The following is a 22,463-nucleotide window of genomic DNA, read 5'->3' on the forward strand; positions in this document are numbered from 1 at the left end:
TCTACCTCTTAATCCCCTTCAGCTATTTTGCCCCCGCCTTCCACACTTCCCCCAGCTGGATTTTTTTTTCTTTTAAACCCTAAGCATCTACATGAAATCTTGAGTAAGTTGCTGGGCTCTGTGGAGTGTGCGGGATGGAGGCTTTGGGCCCTTTGGGGTGAGTGTCAGAGGAAAGGGCAGGCCCAGAATGCTGAGGCCCCGTGGACGGGCAGCCTTGTGACCACCACAGAATCTGCCAGCTGGGGACACCCAGCGGGCATTAAAGCAGAGAACCAGGCCTTGAACCAAGGTCTTCATTGGAGACTTCTCGGTCCTGCCCCTACAAAAGCACCGGTCACGTCTGTGGACAGGCAGGCACCTATCCACAGTATCTGTCACCTGGCAGGAGTGGGACGACAGAGCAAGCACTACTCACTGAGGCCTGGGCAGCAAGCAGAGGCCTCTGGCCCCTTGCCTGGCGTCTCCTCGGGCTCCTCGGGCTGTGGCGAGAAAAGCTGTGCAGAACGTGGTGCATAATGGCGGGGCGGCTCCTCTTGTCCTGGTCAAAGGTGAAGGCCCTAAGTTCTGGCTGTCTAGCCCCACCATCTGCCCACCCCCAACCCCGGGGTAAATTTCTGAGCCTTGGTTTCCTCACCAGGAAAACAGCCTGTGAAGACTAAGGAGGCCTGAGCTAAGCTCTGTGCCTAATTCTCAGCACAGCCTGTGAGGTGGGTTCCATTACTCCCCCTCCTGCAGATGAGCAAACAGGCTGAGAGGTGGAAGCATCCCCGCCCTGCCCCTACCCTCACCCTACCCCAGCCCTACCCCACCCGGCTCCCACCCCCATCACATAGGAACGGGTAGAGCCAGGATTCAAACTCAGGTCTGTCCTCTGACTCCAGAACCTCTGTTCCCAAGCTCCAGTAACAGTGTCTCTATACACAAGAAAATGCCCACTACTGTGGCTGGCACAGAGCAGGCTCTCTACTCTCCTAGTCCCCCAGGACAGGGGCCAGCACAGGGCAGCAGAAAAAAGCCACAGAGGAAGTCAGGGTCAGTGCCAGAGGGAGTGCCCAGAGAGCTGAGTGAGTGAACACACTCTTCATCCTGAGACTGACCCTCTGGGCTCCAGAGCCACCCTAGGCCCCCACTGAATGAAGGTGTTCCTGGCACCACCAGCAGCCTGGTCGACTTGCTCTGGGCAGACCTGTCACACCAGGAAACCTGTCCAGCCACTGCCCCATGGCCTGGGCCAAGGCAGGAGCACTGGCCTCACCTCCCCAGGGCAGTGATTACCCACAGGGAGGCCCCGTGGCACCAAGGGACCCCGGCACATATGGTTACAAAGAAACATGACCACTGACAGCCGGGAGTGGGTGGGGCCTGTGAGCCTGTGGCCAGTCTCAAGAGGTGCTTCTGAGATACTTTTACAGCTGTGGCAACTCTCCAAGCCTTGGCCTCCCCTCTGTGAAGTGGGGACGACCACACAGACTTGCAAGGTTGTAACAAGGCTGAATCACACACATCCGGTGCATCCTCTGGACGTGAGAGAACCCCGGCCCCTTCCCTGGCCCCCTGTTTCTAGTCTCTGCCTTTCTCTCTCCAGAGCCTTGTGGGGGTCCCCAAAACAAACTCTCCACAGCAGCTTGCCTCCTCTGGATTTCCCTGCTCCAATCCCACACTTTCTACTAGGGATGCCCCAAGCACAAGCCCCCACTTGTGCTCTTGTTTTTCAAATATCAGGCCTTTATTTGGGCCAACCTGCAGTCACATCCTGTGCTTAACAACAATAAGCAAAATAACAATGGTACTAAGCGCCAGGCACCCTTCTAAACACTTTACACCTATAAATCTCTTTACCCTCCAATCTCCCAAAGAGGTACGTGCTGTTATTACAATTAAGCAACTTGCCCCAAACACATGGCTTTGAGTGGTACGGTAAGGATCTGAACCCAGGCCCAGAGCTGCATCTTCATTGCGACCCTGCACTGGGGCATGTCCTTGCCTCTCGGCTCCACACTCAGACCCTCCCCTTCTCAGCAAGTCCCACTGGCCCCCAGCCCCGAGCCTTTACCCTGGAACACCCTCCACCTGGAAGGCTCTTCCTTCACAGCCCTGTGCATCTGAGTCTTACCGTTTCCATGGCCTTGTTTGCCTCTGCCCTCCTCCGACCTTCCACGGCGCTGCACCTGCCCCTTCCCCGGGCGGTCGAGGGGCCCTGTCTCATGGGGGTCTCCAGAGATGGCCAGCGGGTGCAGATCCCAGCACCACCTCTTTCTAACCGGGTGTGCTCTGGCAGGTGCAGCTCTTATTCTCGCAGCTGCTGGGAGGATTACACGGGCTGGTACCTGTAAAGCAAATTAGGAAACACTCAGAAAGCTCCCTTTTAGTTTGCCCGCATTATTATCTCCTCCACCAGACTACACCCGCACAAAAATGCACAATAGCAGGGACAGGCAAACTTCTGTAAAGAGTTAGAGGGTGAACATCATCAGCTTTGTGAGCCGTGTGGCCACTGTCACAGCTGTTCCACTCTGCTGTACAGGAGTAGCCAGGCACAGACACAGCTCGGTTCCAACAAACCTTCATTGATGGACACTGAAATTTGAATGTCATATACTTTTTACGTGTTACAAAATATTCTTCGAGTTTTTTCCCAACCATTTAAAAATATAAAGCTCATCGGCTGTACAAAACCAGGTGCAGGCTGGCTCCTGTACAGCCCGAGTCTGCCAACCACCACTCAAGACCAGCTTCTCTTTCTGCTCCTCCGGGCGGGCCTCTCTCTCCTGGCTTCAGAGCTCAGATTTCCCCCAGATTCGGGTCCCAGCCTATGGGACATAAGCTCACGGTTTATGTGAGTAAAATGGATCCGACACCCAGAGCTTGTGATTTCTTGGTCTGCCGATCAATCCATTGATCCCTGCGGAGTGCAATGCCACGTCCCCCAAACAAGGTCGTTCTAAGGAACTACAGAGCCCACACAAAGGAGAGCCTAGTGCGCCCAGAACAAGAACTGCCTGCCCAGTTTTCTAGTCATTTTGTTTTCATTCATGTGTCTTGGGTTCAGGGGCAGAGGAGGCAGGACAGAGGGAAGAGGGTAGGTGGCGAGCTGGCAGATGTGGGAGTGGGAGAAGTGGGGAATGAGGTCAGTGACTGAGTCCTGTTCTTGTCTGCTCTCGTTCTTCCCGGCTTTCCCCGAAGGTTTGTGCTCAGAGGCACCAGGGGTGAAGTGAGAGCTGCCAGTTTTGGCAGTGAGCTCAGAATTTCAGTTCTCTTGAGGGCCTTGCAGGAGGAAATTCCACAGGCGTGCCCTCTCTTATGTTGAGTGGTGAGGCCAGACTCGCCCTAAAGTTATCCTCAGAGCCCCACCAGTTCCCACCAGTTCCCGTAACCATGCCAGCTGCCCAGCACCTGGCAGCAGGCCTCCAGGACTCCAGTCTTTACACACCCCACCTCTGCCCTTCTCTTTGTGGCCACCGGCCTGACCCTTCTGGGATCCCCCGAGGTGCCTGTTGGACCCTGAGGCTCACTGGGGAGAGCGAGGTGGGCAGAATGTCTATCTGGACCTGCATCTCTCGCTAAACCGTGTGAAAGGAAACGCCAAACATTCATCTAAGAGATGAATCTGTCCTAAGAAAACAAGACTCTTTTGAAGACAAGGCAGTGCGGAGGTAGGCACCTCTGAATAAAGCTCTTTGTATCGCTGTGGATGCCACAACAGGAAAATCACTGACTTTTGCTTCAGGGAAAGCCTGTGGCCTGCACTCAGCCTGGTGCCCCACCCGGGGCCAGTCCACACTGGGCAGAGGCCGAGGCCTGTGGCTCTGAGGACGGACCTGCAAGACTGTCCTCACCTCTCCCTTCTTAAAGGGCATTCGTTCTCTTCTGATTCTCTCCTCTTCCGAATCAGAATCTGTGCCCTGAGCCTGCTGGATGTCCTGGTGTCCACATTGAGAAACACAAACTCCACACGTGGCAGGGCCTGTGTTTATTTTTTTTTACGCTTTTCTCTGGATGATGATAAACTATTTGCTTTTTCATGTCCTTTCCTCCACCTGTAAAGTCCTTAACTCCTGTTTCCCTGAAGAACTCTTATTCATCTTATTCAGCTCAAGTGGCCCCTTGTCTACAAAGTTTTCCCCGCTCCCTCCAGGAGGAGGCAACTTTCATCCTCACATCATTGCTTTGTACCACAAACTGTGCCGGGGCCTCACGTACATCAAGAACTCTGTGGAGTAGGTACTGTTTAATCTCACTGAGGCCTAGAGAGGCCAAGTAATTGCCCATGTCACACAGCTGTGCAGTGGCAGAATTAAGACCCGAATCCTGAACTGTCTGACTGTGGGTCCCAGGGCCCCATCACTGTGTGCCGTCTCCTCTGTGCCAGCTCCCTGTTCTGCACATATTACTTTTACATCACGCTTTATGGATCTATCTCCCCATATGAGGCCAGGTTTTGCGGCAAATGGGGTTCGTGCAAACATAATTCGTCTCTGTATTCCCAAAACCTAGAATAATGCTTGGCACTTAGCAGCTGCTGATTTGACAGATGTTCTGAGTGGGCGACTGTGCCAGGAAGGACTGAATTCCTGCTCTCAAGGAGCTTAAACACACAAAGCAGGACAGGACATGGGACATACACATAAACAAATGTCTGAACCACAAGAGAGAACGAGATATGAGAGGGGAGGGAAAGTAAATGCTATGATGGTTTGAAGAAGGTCTGAGAAGGTGGTGGCATTAGAGCAGGACCCTGGAGCATGCTTAGGACTCGGAGATGTAGGGATGGGTGTGGGGGAAACTGGGGGGGGGGGTGCTCAGAGAAGGGAAGAGGTGGGCAAGCTTGCTCTTGAAGTCCAAATACCAGCTGACAAAGTGACAAATGCCTTCATGTCATCAAGGGAGAAAAGGGCCATTTCAGACTGTGTAGGAGCTGCTAGAAAAAGTCAGCCAGCAATCAGACAGTGAAGAAGAGCTGGTTGGGGCAGACCATGCTCCAATATCTGAACAAAGACATTTTCCTAAGAGGACTATGCAGCCAGCTTTTTTTTTTAAATTAATTAATTAATTTTATTTTTGGCTGCGCTGGGTCTTCGTAGCTGCGTGCGGGCTTTCTCTAGTTGTGGTGAGCAGGTGCTACTCTTCATTGCGGTGCATGGGCTCTAGGCACATGGGCTTCAGTAGCTGTGGCTTGCGGGCTCTAGAGCACAGGCTCAGTAGTTGTGGTGCATGGGCTTAGTTGCTCCGTGGCATGTGGGATCTTCCTGGACCAGGACTCGAACCCATGTCCCCCTGCATTGGCAGGTGGATTCTTAACCACCGCGCCACCAGGGAAGTTCCTGCAGCCAGCTTTAAATAACAAATCTTCTCTCATTAAAATAGTAACTCTCCCCCCCATTTATTCAGCACACGGTTTTTCTGATTCTCGTGACTGTGACTGGGCAGTCGTCCTCATTTCACAGATAAGAAAATTGAGGTTCATATATCTAGCCCAGAATAAAAAGCCTGAGATTTAGAGTCAGCAGATCTTGGCTCCAGGGCTCACTCTTACTTTCCTGTACTGATAGAAGAACTTTTTTGGAAAATAATTTGTTAGAATTTATCAAGAGTCTAAAAATGTTCATATCCTTTAAACCAGTAATTCTACTTGTAGGAAGCTATCTAACAAAGTGATACTAAAGAGCTTACGACACAAAGATGTACATAAAATGTGAAAGCAGCCTAAATAGCTGGTTAATATACAGCCACTTAAAAATGATTACAACAATGTTCAATATCATAGAGGGAAATGTTTATATTAAAAGTGGTTATGAGAAAACAGCAGGTTATGAGAAAATAAAATTGCCTACGTGGTAACATCTGAAAAATGTTAAAAAGATGCATGGAAAAAGAGTGGAAGAAAATGCACTTGCAACTGGTTTATTGGGGTATCTCATCCTGTATAAATGTGAATCCTTTTTTATATCTTTCAATAGCTGCCCTTAGTAACACCATGTCTAAGCCCTTTTTCTCACTGGGTAGCTTAATGACGGACACCATAGATTCTCAACTACTTTCAGAAATTAGAATAGTCTCCTTCTGGTTTTTCAGATTCATTTAAAATGTTTATACAAATAAAAATACTCACTTAAAAATGTCCAGGTCAAGCTCTCCTTCAAAGCTCTCGGCCTCCACTCCCAGGGAAGCTAGATGTGGCCATGGCCCTGCTGGCCTGAGTGGAGGGTGGCGGAAGGCGGTCTGTCCCTTGTCACATCCCCCCTGCTCCTGTCTGCGGCGGGGCTGTGGACAGGGGCCGGGAGGCCATGGGGAAGTGGCCATCTCTCTGTTGGTTGGCTGCTGCTCTTCAAGACTGACTGGCTGTCGTCTCTCTCTGTGTGGCAGCATCCAAAAATTGGCTCTCTTGTGCAGAACCCTTCTGAATCTCAGCTTTCTTACCTGCAAAATGGAAAGAAAATGCACTCCCTTATGTGGGTGACGTGAAAACAGAGTAAGATAACATGACTGGGAACACTGTCAACTGTAAAGCACAATGTAAATGTCATTAGCTATTATTATTCCTCTGAGGAGCCTATTCTTTGAAACATCTACTGTTATTTGAAGTGGATACCTTTACTCGCAGAACGTAAAAACAGAACTGATGAATTTTCTCTCAGACCTACTGTTCTCCAGCCCCCTCACCTCAGTAAAGGGTAGCACGTACTCCTGGGGATGCAGGCCAGGCCTCTGCAGGCAGCCCGGGCTCTCTCCTCCTCTCACACCCAACATTCACTCCACCTGCAGGCCCTCCTGGCTGTCCATTCAACCGTATCTGCAAGTCAAGGGCTCCTTCACTTCTGCTACTACCCCATCCAGGCCACCTCACCTCTCTCTGTCCTCCAGTTGGTCCCCCTTCCCCACCTTTGCCTCCCCGTGATCAGTCTCAGCAGCCAGAGTGAGTCTTTTTAGACATCAGTTGGTTCATGTTACTCTGGGCTCCATCTGACGGCTTTCTCTCTAACGGTTTTCCATCTCACTCAGAGCGAATCCAAATCCCTCACCGAAGTGTACAAGGCCCCTCATGACCTGGCCCCTGGTTCTCTCTCTGACCCTCCCTCCCTCGCCCGGCTCCAGACACAATGGTCTCCTCACTGTTCCTCTCACAAGCAAGCACGTGCCTGCCTCGGGGCCTCTGCACTTGCTGTCCCCTGCCTCACAGGGCTTGCTGCCTCACTTCAGCAGGGCTGTTCTCCCTGACCACCAAATTTAAAACGACGTACTCCTACCTTATCCCTTTCCCCTGATTCTTTTTCCTTCTTAGTACCTAGCACCCCTGACATACTGTATACTTATATAAGTGTATGGTCTGCCTTCCCCCATTAGAATGCAGTACACTGTCCACCGCTCCATCCCCACCACCCTGCACAGAAATTAATTCCTTCCAAACAGTTCATTATAAGGACTGCTTCATAGTTATACCTGCCCAAGTCCAATGGCAATTTTCATGCCCTGGGGTTCTTCTGGATTGGGTTCCCTTCCTTGTGTATTGGGGAAACGCTATACCCTGAAAGGGAACAAAAGCCTATTTTCCATGTTCAGCTCAGCGTGCAATTACCCTGGCACTTGCGGCTTGGGGGTGGAGAGAAGAAGAGGGGCTCTGCCCTTTTAGCATCTGACCATCTTCAACCCTCTTCCAGACACCTGCAGCTGGCTGGAGTCAGGCGAGATGCATTCTGCCACAGCCCACTTTCTGGGAAGTTGTGCCGTGGAAAAGACAAATACATGTAAATAACCAAGAAATGTGATGGAAGGGGTTGACAGATGTGGGGAATTTATTATATTTACAGACAGTGGAGGGAGGAGCCCCCATAGAAACATGCACCCAGAGTTCCACAGAGTCATTACTTGTCTTTAGAGCTAGGAGGTGGGGTCATGTATCCCACGTGGGACCATGAACTCTGGGGATGCTCCCACCTACGTTCACCACCCTCCTGGCCTCAATTTTCATGGAGGCTGAGATAAAACTCTGTAGCCCCTCTGCTTGCCTGGTGACCATGTCTGACCCCAGGCTGCTTTGTCTTAAGGGGAGAAGGAGCCCATCTCTATTGTCAGTATAGGCCCCAATCCCCACACAACGACCAGCTCATTTACGGGCCCATGTGGTCTTCCAGTGCTGAGGCCTCAACCCTGCCCTCCTGACTTTGTGGGCAGTGGCCCACCTTCCCTGTCCCTTACCCAGAAAGCTGCCCTTCCCAGAACGGTTCTCAAGCTGCTCTTCTCCTACTGAGACCTGCCTGGACTAGCCCGGGCACTTCACAACAATGTTCTACTTTCCCTTGGCAGAACTTGGCTCTGGCTCCAGTCTTACGCCACCAGAGGCACCTGTATGCAGCTGCCCAGGAGTGGCCAGCAGGGGGAGCCAGGAAAATCCAATCCAGACTCTGCAGCTGGACAGAAGCAGTGGCGAGGCTCAGGTAAATTCCTCCTCATTTAAGATACACAGAACCAAGTGCACTGTTAAAACAGCTGAGTGTGAGGTTCAGGTGAGTGGAAAGCCAAACAGAATACATCCAGTCAGTCATCAACAACTCGTTATTAAGCACCTTCTACCTGCCAGCCTAGACCCTCATATAGAGAAATTCTTAGCCTCCAACGTAAGGGTTGAAGACCTGGGAGAGCTGATGAGAGGAGGTCCAGGCACTGGGAACACAGGGAAGAGGCATGACAGGTTCCCAGGACACCGGGAGTGGGAGGCACAAAAGAACAGAGTTTGAGGCCAAAAAATTCCTGTGATTCTGCCAGTACAACAACACTGCCAGAGAGAGAACGACCGGCCCAATGAAGCTGCTAAAACCAATCTAAATGAGAGCTCATATCCTAACATCTGAGGGAAACCACTTCAAGAGTAAGTAGAAACTGAAAACTTGATCAATATACTAATTTTGGTTCAAAATAATCCAGTGGGGAGAGGGAGCGAAAGGGGGTAGAGATGAAACACGATTGGCCATATATTGATAATTCCACAAGCTGGGTGACAGGTACCTGGTAATTCATTACATTATCCTCTAGACTTTTGCATCTGTTTGAAAATTCCCATAGGAAAAGTTTATATATACCAACAAGTTGGTCAATAACCACTAGAGCCAAGTTTCACAGAAGATACCCTGTTTGTTATGGGAGAAAACTGGGCATCTCTGCTCATCCAAAATCCCTAAAGAGCTCAGGACACCCTGAAGCTGTGAACTTTCTCTCCTGCCCCTCCTCTCACAGGTCTGCTGCCAGAGCCAATGATGTTGATCTGTTAAGGAGCAGCACAATGCGTGCAAGTCATTTCACTGGGTCTCCTTACCTGGTTATTCACAAGAGCAGGGAAGAAGAAACGCAAGACCTCCCCTGGGGAAACTACTGAAATGTAAATTCTATCTTCTGTTGCCCAATAGGAAAGGAGTGTTTGGTTAGGATGACAAGACGAGAATCCATGGGAGTGAGGGATGAATTCTGTTCCTAGTAGCACTGTGTGGTCACTGGGCAACCTGAACAAGTCCCATTCTCTCTGGGAGCTCCTCCTTTCTAAAGACAGGGACATATTGCATATGGAAACAGCACTTGTAGGTGCTTGTTTTGGCAGCACGAGAGAAGTTCAAAAGATAGTTTTTTTCCCATGTGTCTCCTCAGCAGTATGACAACTCAGGGATAGTAATTTACAAAAAAGTATACAGTAGATCCTAAGGCTGGTGCCACTCCTGACCTCTGGAGAGCTCTGGTTCAAGAAAGAGGTCAGAAATTCAATTCACAACTGGCAGGAAGTACTGGGTCTGGGCTGAGGCAGGTGGGAGTGGTCCTCCAAGTTTCTGGGAGCATGAATTAAAAAACTCAGCCAGCATTCCCTGACATCCAGCGGGTGAGGCTTGATAGCTAATGAGTCTGGGTCCAGAAAAAACAGTGCAAACAAGGCTATCTAAAAGAGTAAAAACCAACTCAGAAAACAGCGTGACATAAGAGTTTGACAAAAGCAAGCACAGCACAGTAAGGCAATAAAACAAACACTTCATAATTATTTTAAATGACAAGGGTACTAATTATATAAATGATCCACACAGAAGTACATGCTCCAAAAAAAAAAAAAAAAGAAAATACAAAATACTAATCACAATACACAAATGTACTACATATCAGAAGCACATCTAGGGTAATAAAAGTAGAGCAATCACAAAGTTATATTAATAAAAATAATATGGTGCTGGCATAATGATAAACATATACATCACTGGAACAGAATTGAGAGTCCAGAAATAAATTCATACATCTATGGTCATTTGATTTTTGACAGGGGTACCAAGACCATTCAGTGGGGAAAGGATACTCTTTCAACGAATGGTGCTGGGACAGCTAGATATACATATGCAAAATATAACACCAAAAAAAAAAAAAAACCCCACAAAATATAACACCAAAAGCACAAGCAACCAAAGAAAAAACAGATTAACTAGACTTCATCAAAATCAAAAACTTTCGTGCATCAAAGGACTATCAGGAATGTGAAAACACAACTCACAGATGGGAAGAAAATATCTCATATATCTGATAAAAGTCTATTATCCAGAATATATAAAGAACTATTACAATACAAACAAACCAATTAAAAAATGGGCAAAGGACTGCAATAAACGTTTCTCCAAAGAAGGGAAACAAATAGCCAAAAAGCACATGAAAAGATGTTCAACATTTTTTCATTAGTCATTAGGAAAATGCAAATCAAAACCACAATGAGATATCACTTTCCCCCACTAGAATGGCAATAATTTTAAAAAGGGGAGGGGGGATAACAAGTGTTAGCAAGGATGTGGAGAAGTTGGAACTCATGATGCTGGTGGGATGCAGAGGTGCAGCCACTGTGGAAACAGTCTGATAGGTTCCTCAAATGGTTAAACTCAGAGTTAACCACAATTCCACTCCCAGGTATACACTCCCAAAGAACTTAAAACAGATATCAAACAAAAACCTGCACATGAATGTTCATAGCAGCATTATCCATAACAGCCAAAAGGTGGAAACGACCCAATGTCCACCAACTGATGAATGGATAAACAGAATGTGGTATAACCATGCAAAATGAGGTTATTCAGCCGTAAAAAGCAATGAAATACTGGTACACTCTACAACATAGATGAATCTCGAAAACATTATGCCTAGTAAAAGAAGCCGGAAACAAAAGGTCAAACTTAGTGTGATTGATATGAAATGCCCAGAATAGGCAAATCCATAGAGACAGAAAGTAGAGCAGGGGTTGCCGGAGGATGAGGACCAGGGAGGATGGGGGGTGGGGTGGGTGACTGCTAGCAGGTAGTAGGCTTCTTTTTGGAGTGATGAAGATGTTCTGGAATTAGAGAGAGGTGTACAACCTTGTGAACACACTAAAAACTGCCGAATTGTACACTGTAAAATGGTGAATTTTATGGTACCTGAATTATAGTTCAATTAAAAAAGTAGAGCATTTTTTTATTGTTAAATTTACTTAATTTCATTATTAAGTTTTGTTTTTAAATGTGTCTGTCTTGGGGCTTCCCAGGTGGCGCAGTGGTTGAGAGTCCGCCTGCCGATGCAGGGGACACGGGTTCGTGCCCCGGTCCGGGAAGATCCCACATGCTGCGGAGCGGCTGGGCCCGTGAGCCATGGCCGCTGACCCTGCGCGTCCGGAGCCTGTGCTCTGCAACGGGAGAGGCCCCAACAATGAGAGGCCCACGTACCGCAAAAAAAAAAAAAAAAAAAAAAAATGTGTCTGTCTTGATGGCGCAGGACATACTGACATCTGAAGGCTTGTGTGCCCCGCTCTGCAATGTATTCGCCACCATCAGTTCCTACCTCATCCTCAATCTCCAGCTGCAAACCGATCCTCTAGCCGTTACCTGAACACAGACTGCCAAGCTCTTCCAGGCTCCAGCACCTGTACTCATGCTATTCCTTCTGCCTGGAAACTTGTTCCCTCTGTCCACCTCATTCAATCCCATCTTGTCTTTCTTTTTTTTTAAAAGAAAAAAAAAAATTTTTTTTTTTTTGGCCGCACTGAGCAGCTTGCGGGATCCTAGTTCCCTGACCAGGGATAGAACCTGAGCCCCTGGCAGTGACAGTGCCAAGTCCTAACCACTGGACTGCCAGGGAACTCTCCCATCTTGTCTTTCAATACCAAACACAAACATTACTGGCATCTTGAAGCTCCTCTGACTTCGCCCTGCCCCAGCTCGGAAGATGTTCCTTTCTCTGTACATTCCTCTACAGTGGCATTTCTTGTATTATATTGTAATGGTTTGGTCCCATGTTAGTCCTCTTCTCCACCCCAGACTAGGACCCCAAGGAGGCACAAATTTCCTCTTCCATCTTGAGCACCAGTGTAGTGTACCATCCCTATCTTACAGATGAGTAGACAGGTTCAGAAAGGTTGAGTAATTTCCCCAAGATCATTAGACTTGTTAAAGGATGGAGTTGAGGAGCTGAGATCAGAACTGGGCCGTCTCAGATCCAGGGTTCTCCCTATCAGCACAGTGAGGTGGTTATTAGCAAAGGCTATGGGATCAGACTGCCTGGGTACATAGCCTGGCTCTTCCACTTATCTTTGTGGCTTTAGGCAAGTTACCTAACCTCTTTATGATTGTTTCTTCATTTATAAAACGAGGATAATAGTCCTACACACAGGATTTTTATGAAGAATAGATGAAGTAGTATATATAAAAGCACTTAGAACACATTTGGCACACACTAAAGTGCTCAGTAATGTGAGTTATGATGTTTATTACTGTCCCACATCGACCTACTGTTTGGTAAACACTGGATGGCTGTGCATCATTCTATGTAGAGATTTCTGGGTTATCCGTCCCACTGCCAAGTCAGGAATCCAGAGAGGGGATGTTAAAGCTCCAACAAGTAAATATACTACAGTGATAATACTTTGATCTTTTTAAGGCTCTTTGGGTTGACCATGGCCAAAAAATGGAGAGGAAACCAAGTATTTTCTACCCCATTCCTAGATAATTTGGATTTTCTTAAGCCACCCAGCATAACCAGAGAAAAATCAGAGGCTCGGCTGGGCTTCAGCTTCTAATCCAAGATGGTGGCAGTAACAACAATAATATTAATGATAATAGCTCTTAATACATATGAAGCATTCTTCTAAATGCTTTACATATATTAACAACGTCATGTTTATTGGAGTAGATTTTCCTACTATAGCCAAGAGAGAAGAAAGAGTAAAAAGCAGAGTAAAATGGCTGATGGCAGAACCACTCTGGGAATGGGAAGATTTCTCATAAATCTGATGACCTGTGAAGGTGACAAAAGGCCTCTCAGTGTTGAAAGGGACAAGCTCCTAGAAAGTGGAAATGCCCCTCCACTGCCTGGGCAGCAACAGCCTGGCTGCAACTGGGTGGAATTTCTACTTCTAATATCAGGACAATAAGGAAGCTGCTGCCAATACTGCATAAAACTCAAGAACATTAAGCGGTGATGGCTGAGTTCCAGCTGAGCCATTAAGGTAAATGTAGAAGAAAGTGCCAGGTAGAAATATCACTGGAAACTCACAGAACACATTGAGTGTTTGAAGCTGGTACTTAACCTCCTATCGTTGAAGTCAGGGTCTTGCCATGATGGGGCCAAACCGAGTCCACTTACGACTCCCCCCTAACACGCACGTTTCTGTTATCCGGGCTTCACAGTAGTAAGATGTTCATTCCCCTCATCCTTGTGTTTCCTTCCAGCCACAGTCACTCTATGATCGTGTTTGGGATTTTTTCTTCTTCTTGGTTCATTTTACTGTAAGAGTCTGAAGATTATATATCACAACTTTTTTTTTTTAATATTTCCGGACATAAAAATTCTTTAAAGGATATTTCTTAAGAGGAGATGGGATAGAGTTACCTGTGGGAAAAGGTGGGTGAAGAGAACAGTGCGTATGATTGTGTAGAATGGGAGAGGGAAAGAAGGGAACTGAGGGTAAAAGGAAGAGCGGCCCCTGACACAGAAGCTGCTCAACAACTGTTTGCTGACTGAGAGAATGAACAGCAACAGTGGAGTGAAATACCAGGATTCAAATTGTTCCACCTCTTGAATTTTTTTTTTTTTTTTTTTTTTGCGGTACGCGGGCCTCTCACCGCTGTGGCCTCTGGTTGCGGAGCACAGGCTCTGGACACACAGGCTTCAGCGGCCATGGCTCACGGGCCCAGCCACTCTGTGGCATGTGGGATCTTCCCGGACCGGGGCACGAACCCGTGTCCCCTGCATCGGCAGGCGGACTCTCAACCACTGCGCCACCAGGGAAGCCCTGAAGTTTTTTTTAAATGTAGTATCTTCATTTTGTTTTTTTAAAAAAATATTTATTTATTTATTTGGCTGCACTGGGGCTTATTAGATCACTCCCTAACACCATACACAAAAATAAGCTCAAAATGGATTAAAGATCTAAATGTAAGGCCAGAAACTATCAAACTCTTAGAGGAAAACATAAGCAGAACACTCTATGACATAAATCACAGCAAGATCCTTTTTGACCCACCTTCTAGAGAAATGGAGATAAAAACAAAAATAAACAAATGGGACCTAATGAAACTTCAAAGCTTCCGCACAGCAAAGGAAACCATAAACAAGACCAAAAGACAACCGTCAGAATGGGAGAAAATATTTGCAAATGAAGCAACTGACAAAGGATTAATCTCCAAAATTTACAACCAGCTCATGCAGCTCGATAACACAAGAACAAACAACCCAATCCAAAAATGGGCAGAAGATCTAAACAGACATTTCTCCATAGAAGATACACAGATTGCCAACAAACACATGAAAGAATGCTCAACATCATTAATCATTAGAGAAATGCAAATCAAAACTACAATGAGATATCATCTCACACCAGTCAGAATGGCCATCATCAAAAAATCTAGAAACAATAAATCCTGGAGAGGGTGTGGAGAAAAGGGAACACTCTTGCACTGCTGGTGGGAATGTAAATTGGTACAGCCACTATGGAGCACAGTATGGAGGTTCCTTAAAAAACTACAAATAGAACTACCATATGACCCAGCAATCCCACTACTGGGCATATACCCTGAGAAAACCATAATTCAGAAAGAGTCATGTACCAAAATGTTCATTGCAGCTCTATTTACAATAGCCAGGAGATGGAAACAACCTAAGTGTCCATCATCGGATGAATGGATAAAGAAGATGTGGCACATATATACAATGGAATATTACTCAGCCATAAAAAGAAACGAAATTGAGCTATTTGTAATGAGGTGGATGGACCTAGAGTCTGTCATACAGAGTGAAGTAAGTCAAAAAGAGAAAGACAAATACCGTATGCTAACACATATATATGGAATTTAAGAAAAAAAAAATGTCATGAAGAACCTAGGGATAAGACAGGAATAAAGACACAGACCTACTAGAGAATGGACTTGAGGATATGGGGAGGGGGAAGGGTAAGCTGTGACAAAGAGAGAGAGTGGCATGGACATATATACACTACCAAACGTAAAACAGATAGCTGGTGGGAAGCAGCCACATAGCACAGGGAGATCAGCTTGGTGCTTTGTGACCACCTAGAGGGGTGGGATAGGGAGGGTCGGAGGGAGGGAGGCGCAAGAGGGAAGAGATATGGGAACATATGTATATGTATAACTGATTCACTTTGTTATAAAGCAGAAACTAGCACACCATTGTAAGGCAATTATACTCCAATAAAGATGTAAAACAAAAAAAATTTATTTATTTGGCTGCACCGGGGCTTAACTGCGGCATGCGTGATCTTTAGTTGCAGCATGCGGGATCCAGTTCCCTGACCAGAAAGCAAACCTGGGCCCTCTGCATCGGGAGCGTGGAGTCTTAGCCACTGGACCACCAGGGAAGTGCCCCACCTTTTGAATTTTGATATTTTCCCAGCTACCTTGTTATTCCCACATCCAGGATAGACTTAACAGATAAACACCTGATTTACATATTGTAATGCTAACTACAATCACATATAAATTAAAAGTAATTCATGGCAAACACCACGATCAGGGCTTGGCACACCTGAAATACACAGATGAATGTTATTACATTTTGAAGACACAGCAAAGATTACGGCAAAAGCGCTGCCTCCCTAAAGTCAGCCCACAGAGCCCATCACTCCATATGACTGCCTAGACTATGCCTAGCAACTGGCCAAGGTCAATGGCTCCAGCTCCAAACCCAGGCCTTTCCTTTCCTGCTCCCTCTCCCTGACAGCTTACAGCTTCTGGGCTCCACCTCTGGCCTCCCCTGTTTACGGCGAATGCTCTTGATAAGCTCTGAAGTCTGGATTTAAGGCCTTTCCTTACCTCCAGCACCTGGCCTCATGGAGTTCACAAACCCTCACCATGCTCATGAATTCTAAGGCTGCACCCAAAGCTCCTTTGTGCCTTCTTGCCAGCCTGCCTTTGTTCTAGTAGCTTCCTAGCTCATCCCCCCTCACCTGGGTCCTACTCAGGTTTTCCTGTCTAGTTGGCCAACACGGGTCCCATATCAAACTGCTTGCTGGGCACTTCCACACGCACCCCTTGCCCCCATGTCAAATTCAAAACCACAGAGGCCAGGCCCATGACACAGGACCACCAGGGAAGTCCCCAATGTATTCTTTTTAGCTCTTCTCTTACTTGACCCTTCTGGCAGCGTTTAGCGATGTGGGCCCCTCCCTCCTTCCTGAAACAGCTTCACGAACCCACACTCTCCTGGTTGCCAGTTACGCACCTTTGGCCACATTTTCTCAGCCTTCCCCCAGCCTGCTTTTCTTCCGGCTCCTGATCTCAGCGAGTGGCACCACCACCTGACGAGCTCCCACACCAAAGCCAGCCTCCTTAGGTCTTCCTGCTTGTTCCCGACACCCCCTCGGTCACAGAGTCCTGCTCATTCTTCTTCATCAATGCGTTGCCTCTCCTCAGCCTCACTGCCTACATTTACGGAGCACAGACTATGAGCTGGACAGGTGTGTTCTAAGTGTTTTAATCCTCACAACAAGCCTCTAAGGTAAATTTTATTATCATCTCCAATTTCAGGTTAGGAAACAGAGACACAGGGTGGTTAAGTAACTTGCATGAGGTCACACAGCTACTAAGTGGCAGAGCAGGATTCAAACCCAGGTGACCTGACCTAATTCTGGATCCAGGCCCACTGTTTTCTCACCTAGATCACTGCAGCTGTCTCCTTGCGGTCTTCTGGCTCTGACTTGGCTTCCTCTAATCCTCCACACTGTGGCCTGACTCAACTCACTAAGACAACAGTCTGACTCTTTACTAGCTCTGCATGGCCTTCAGAATAAGTCCACATTCAGGGACCTCCGTAACCTGGTCAGCAAGTGTTTCCCTCTTTGGCTTCATGCGTTTGTTTCTTGGCCTCACTTTAATCACCACCCTGAAAGCTCCACTAGCCACGGTGACAGCCTCCACTGCCAAGCTTCTGCACATCGTCTGATCTGCCAAGAACACTAACTCCGGACTTCCCTGGCGGTGCAGTGGTTAAGAATCCACCTGCCAAGGCAGGGAACACGGGTTTGATCCCTGGTCCGGGAAGATCCCACATGATGCGGAGCAACTAAGCCCGTGCGCCACAACTACTAAGCCAGTGCTCTAAAGCCCACGTGCTGCAACTACTGAAGCCCGTGTACCTAAAGCCCGTGCTCTGCAACAATAAAAGCCACTGCAATGAGAAGCCCGCGCACCGCAACAAAGAGTAGCCCCTGCTCGCCACAGCTAGAAAAAGCCTGAGTGCAGCAACGAAGACCCAACGCAGCCAAAAAAAAAAAAAAAAAGGACACTTAACTCTTTGCCCTTCAGATTTTACTTTTTCTGATAATCCTTTTCTGACCTCCTGAAACTAGGCCATATGCCCCTCCTGCGAGCCCCTGTAGCCCCCAATGGTAATCCCTACTGTAGCATTGATTTCTCTGCGTTGTTTTTCCTGTCCACTGGTACCTGCTCTATCACAAGACTGTGAACTTCTCAAGAACAAGGACCTGGTTAGGGTCACTGTTGTATCCTCAGTACTCGGCTTAGTGCCTGCCTGTGTACAGCATTTAATAAATAATCAGTGAATCAATAAACCTTTATTGTTTGTGTCATACTCTTTAATACCTACTTATAAATGCCCTATATTGCTTTTATTTTCATATGTGTTAGCCTGATCTTTATAACCAGATTGTAAGTTTCTGGAAGATAGCAAATGTGCTCAGTACTTCTAAGTCAGAGGTTACTGACACAAAAACTGACACATTATTAAAAACTAACAATTATTCAGGGCTCAATGAATGTCAACAATCCAAAGATGTAGGTACTATTTTTCTCTCTCTCTCACCCTCCATATGAGGAAACTGAGTCAGGGAGTTTAGCAGCTTCCCTAAGATGACACAGCTAGTAAGCGACAGAGCTGGGATTTGAATCCTGACATTTGTGCCTGTATTCTCAACCCCTATAATCAGAGGCTGAGGAAACTTGGAATTACTGATGTTAAGTAATTTACCCAAGGTCATACTGTAGTGCTGGGACTGGGACCCAGGTCTTCCCAAAGCCTGCACTCTTAATTACACTGCTTCTTTTGCTTAAATAATCGTGCTAAAGCTCATACTGGGTGTTGATAAATTTTGAAAGCTGCAGATCCAGTTTACTGAGATTGGAGAATATTAAATTCCCTTCCAAAAGAAGCATAATTGTAGCTTACCGAGTTAATTTACCTTAAACATCGCCAGCCTAGTCTTACCAGCCAATTAAGTTTATGGTCTCTACTTCTCTCCCTTCAACGCTGAAGGCTGTTTTCCTCAATATGAAAGCCTTGTTTTCTAAGACTGGCCTCTAACTCAAAATCAGCTCTCATTCAGGAATTTACTCTTCCCTTTATTTCCCAAAACCAGTGATGTGATTGCTGTTCCCAAGTTCCCTGCTCTCGTGGCCCCTCATCTCCCCAACATGGAATGTCTTGTTTCTGAAAGTAGCCTGTGATCCACAAGCCTTCTTGGCTGTTTTATTGTTTACCCTTAAAAAATTACTATTCTCTGTCAGCTTAGACTCTTTTCCTCACATACTCTGCTTTTTCCCTTTATTGCAAACATTTATTAACACTTAACTATGTACTAATATGGACATAATCTAACTCATTGAAGGCCATACTTTAGAAACGGCCTTGAAGTTTAGATCTTTTGACTGGACTATGATTTCCTTAACAAACTTCATAAAACCATCTCCTGCTCAGTTTGCAATTGTACACCCAAATATCTCTCAGCAAAATCTCAGTGGCCACTTCCACAGCACATAATATGGACAGAATATCGGGAGTCAACTCATTAGACCTTACCACGAAGAATTTTTTACCAACACCTTGGCCCTTTTGCTGACAAAAGGATTCTTAAGCCTTTTGACAGCGTTATGGCTTCCTTAGAGCTCTTCTACGTTCAAAATGAACTGTCCAGCTTTCTTGGGAAATGCTCTGGAGGCTCTTTCCTGAATTAACTGTACAGCTTTGTCTCTCTGGATTAAGCACTGATTTAATATGAAACCAACAGTTAAACATCTCTGAAATAGTAAAATATGATTATATTTCACAACGTTGTCTTCAGGATATAAACAATCCAAAGTGACTATTTGGGTAGTGCTGTATCACATTATTATTGTAGTAATATTTTCAGAAGAAATCTGAAGTTTAGAATAACTATAGGCCAAAAAATATGGACATATTGCACTAACACATGAAGCAAAGTTCAAATTTGTATTCTAAGGAAAAGACCAAAACATCACCAATGATGATGACAGGCACATCTCTGAACTTGATCTGATTTCCTTGAGGAAGGAAGGTACTGAACCGGTTATAACAGAATATGCCTTTGAAGGATTGAGCAACAAGTCCGTCATTCTCGAAAAAAATCAAATCATCCTGATAAATGTCTTAGTTATAAGGGAGAAAAAGCAGAGATGACTAGGCTGATAAAAATCTCCTCTGGCCTGTCTTATATCTCTTCCAGGCAGTGCTGTTCCTCAAAAGACACACGGCACAAAATATGGTTTTGCTGTTATATCAAAGTGTGTAAGTTAGGGAAGATAGCAGTTTTTTAAACAGAAAAATTAGATGATAACAGCAACAGGTAAAGAAGCTTTGGGCTTCTGAGGAGGAAGTCCTGGCACCCCTACATAGGCACAGTAGATAAACTGAAAACGGTACAAGTGCTGGTCTGAGTACAGCCTGTCTCTATTGTAATCAGAAGGAAGAGTATTACAATCCAGCAGAAGTAGCCGTTCAAAGTCTAAAGAGGAGCATTTCATCAGACAATAATTGAGCACTCACTGCATACAAAGGCAACAGATTAGGTGCTGAGGGATCCAAAAGAACCCCCTGCTTCTCTGAAATTAGAACTGTATTCTCATTTTCTCAAGCCAATGTATTTTATGTAATGAAACAAAATATGTATCATAGATCTCTTGCAGTGGTGTAAGAGTATTCAGGACCTGCAAGGAAAACTGTGCAAAGAACCTTCCCCTTCAGTCTTTTCCTGTAGAAATATCCTACTGGTTCCCTGAAAATAGTGTAAGCTTTCTTTAGCAAGTGAAATACCACCCTGTTACTCTCTCCCTCTTACCCTGTTTCACTTTTTTTCATAACACTTAAGACCGCTTGACATTTTATAGATTTGTCATCTGTCTTTCTCAACTAGAATGTAAGCTTCATGAAGGCAGAGATTTCAAAATATTTTGTTCGCAGATATATTCTCAGTATCTCAGTATCCAGAACTATATCTAGGGTTTCCCTGGTGGTGCAGTGGTTAAGAATCCGCTTGCCAGTGCAGGGGACATGGGTTCGAGTCCTGGTCCGGGAAGATCCCACATGCTGCGGAGCAACTAAGCCCATGCGCCACAACTACTGAGCCTGCGCTCTAGAGCCTGCGAGCCACAACTACTAAGACTGAATGCTACAACTACTGAAGCCCGTGCGCCTAGAGCCCGTGCTCCGCAACGAGAAGCCACCACAATGAGAAGGCCGCATACCACAACAGAGTAGCCCCCACTCGCCACAACTAGAGAAAGCCCACACGCAGCAACGAGGACCCAATGCAGCCAAAAATAAATAAATAAAATAAATTAAAAGAAAAAAAAAGAACTATATCTAGCATGTAGTTGTAGGAGGTTCTTAAAATTTTTGTAAAATTAATAAAAGCATTAAAAAGACACCTGAATATTATGTTAGAATTATTAAGTTATAAAATTTTGGCGTATCTGTGTATATATGTGTGGGTGTGAGAGTAAATTTACAGACTCCATATGGTGTGATTCCCAGTGGACACCAAGTCAGGAGTCAGAGGATCACAAGCTTGTGTGGGGAGTTAGGAGAGTGATTGCAAAAACAAAGCAACATGTCTTATTTAATGGATGGAAGGAATCAAACATTGTCAGCAAACGTCTCCAAAGAGTAAACTAAATGTATCTTTCTGTCCTTTCCATGTCTGAAATCTGAGTGTAGTGAATCCAAATTCACTTCAGATTAGTTGGTTTGACATTAGCTTTCTTCCTTGAGAAAACTTTTGACATTTATGTAGTAAAGTTTTCTTCTTTTCCCTCCTCCCTAAATTACTGCCTGCAAGATGCAAGCCCTCAGATCCAAACAGTATCCCATTTCTATTTTGAGATTTGCCTGAGTCACAAGGTAATCTTGGCAAATCACTCTGCTCTATCTCTTAGTTTACTGAGGCTGCCTGGGAACTGGAGCTGTCAGCCAAACAGGAAGAGAGCTGTGTTGCCTAACTCCAGAAGGTCTCAGTCCTATGGATGTGGTGAGGTTTAATGATGGATATAAACGGCTGCAGATGGAATTCCCACAGGGTGGGGGTGGCGGGGGGGGGGGAAAGGCAAACATTTTACTTCCTCTATAGGAACTCAGGGCTGGTAGAAAGGCCAGACTATTAAATATAGCTGAGCAGATATCTCAATGTGTCTGCAAGACATGTGTTTCCAACTAAAGAGACCCCTTCTGTATTCCTACTTATTCCTACTATATATGACACCCCAAACCCCAAATATAAGCAAAGGTATGTGACTGATCTGACCCTGGCAAAGTTACAATGTTTAAAAAAAAAAAGAGTCAGTGTTTATAAACACGTATAAACTACAAAGGCCCTTTTTCAAGAATGGGTATAAAGAGCTGCTTCCACCTGGATGCTCTGATTTGTGCCCCATCCACGGTCTCAAGTTCCTCCTGGTTGTGTAGCTAGCATGTTCTCCCTAAGTGGTTCTGCCTTAGTCACTGTGATTCTAAACTCCCTGCCCCCACCCCCACCCCCAGTGATGCCTCTTGACAAAATTATTCTTTCTGTACTCACACAAATGGAAACAGAAGAGATGAAAGGCCCCGGGGATGCAGACAGTGCAGGTCTCAAGCTGAACCACTGCTAAGCACAACCTGAACTTTTCTGCCTCTCTTCGCTTGGCTGAGTTCCTCTCCTGACTCAGGGTAGAGTGATGAGCCTG

The 22,463-nt window shown here is 46.1% G+C and overlaps 1 long non-coding RNA gene across 1 annotated transcript in view; it reads right to left on the minus strand.

The window, feature by feature from the left end:
• The window catches only part of LOC115855497 (uncharacterized), a 34,753-nt gene extending 12,316 nt beyond the window's left edge, over positions 1-22,437 (minus strand). Inside the window, exons 1-3 of the long non-coding RNA XR_004040465.2 lie at positions 22,316-22,437; positions 6,110-6,417; positions 2,114-2,327 (exon numbers count right to left, since the gene is read on the minus strand). This is a non-coding gene — a long non-coding RNA (uncharacterized lncRNA). The remainder of the gene's footprint in view (positions 1-2,113; positions 2,328-6,109; positions 6,418-22,315) is intronic.
• Between the last annotated feature and the right edge of the window lie 26 nt (positions 22,438-22,463).

This window comes from Globicephala melas, chromosome 13 (assembly GCF_963455315.2).
Source record: "Globicephala melas chromosome 13, mGloMel1.2, whole genome shotgun sequence".
Classification (NCBI taxonomy): domain Eukaryota; kingdom Metazoa; phylum Chordata; class Mammalia; order Artiodactyla; family Delphinidae; genus Globicephala; species Globicephala melas.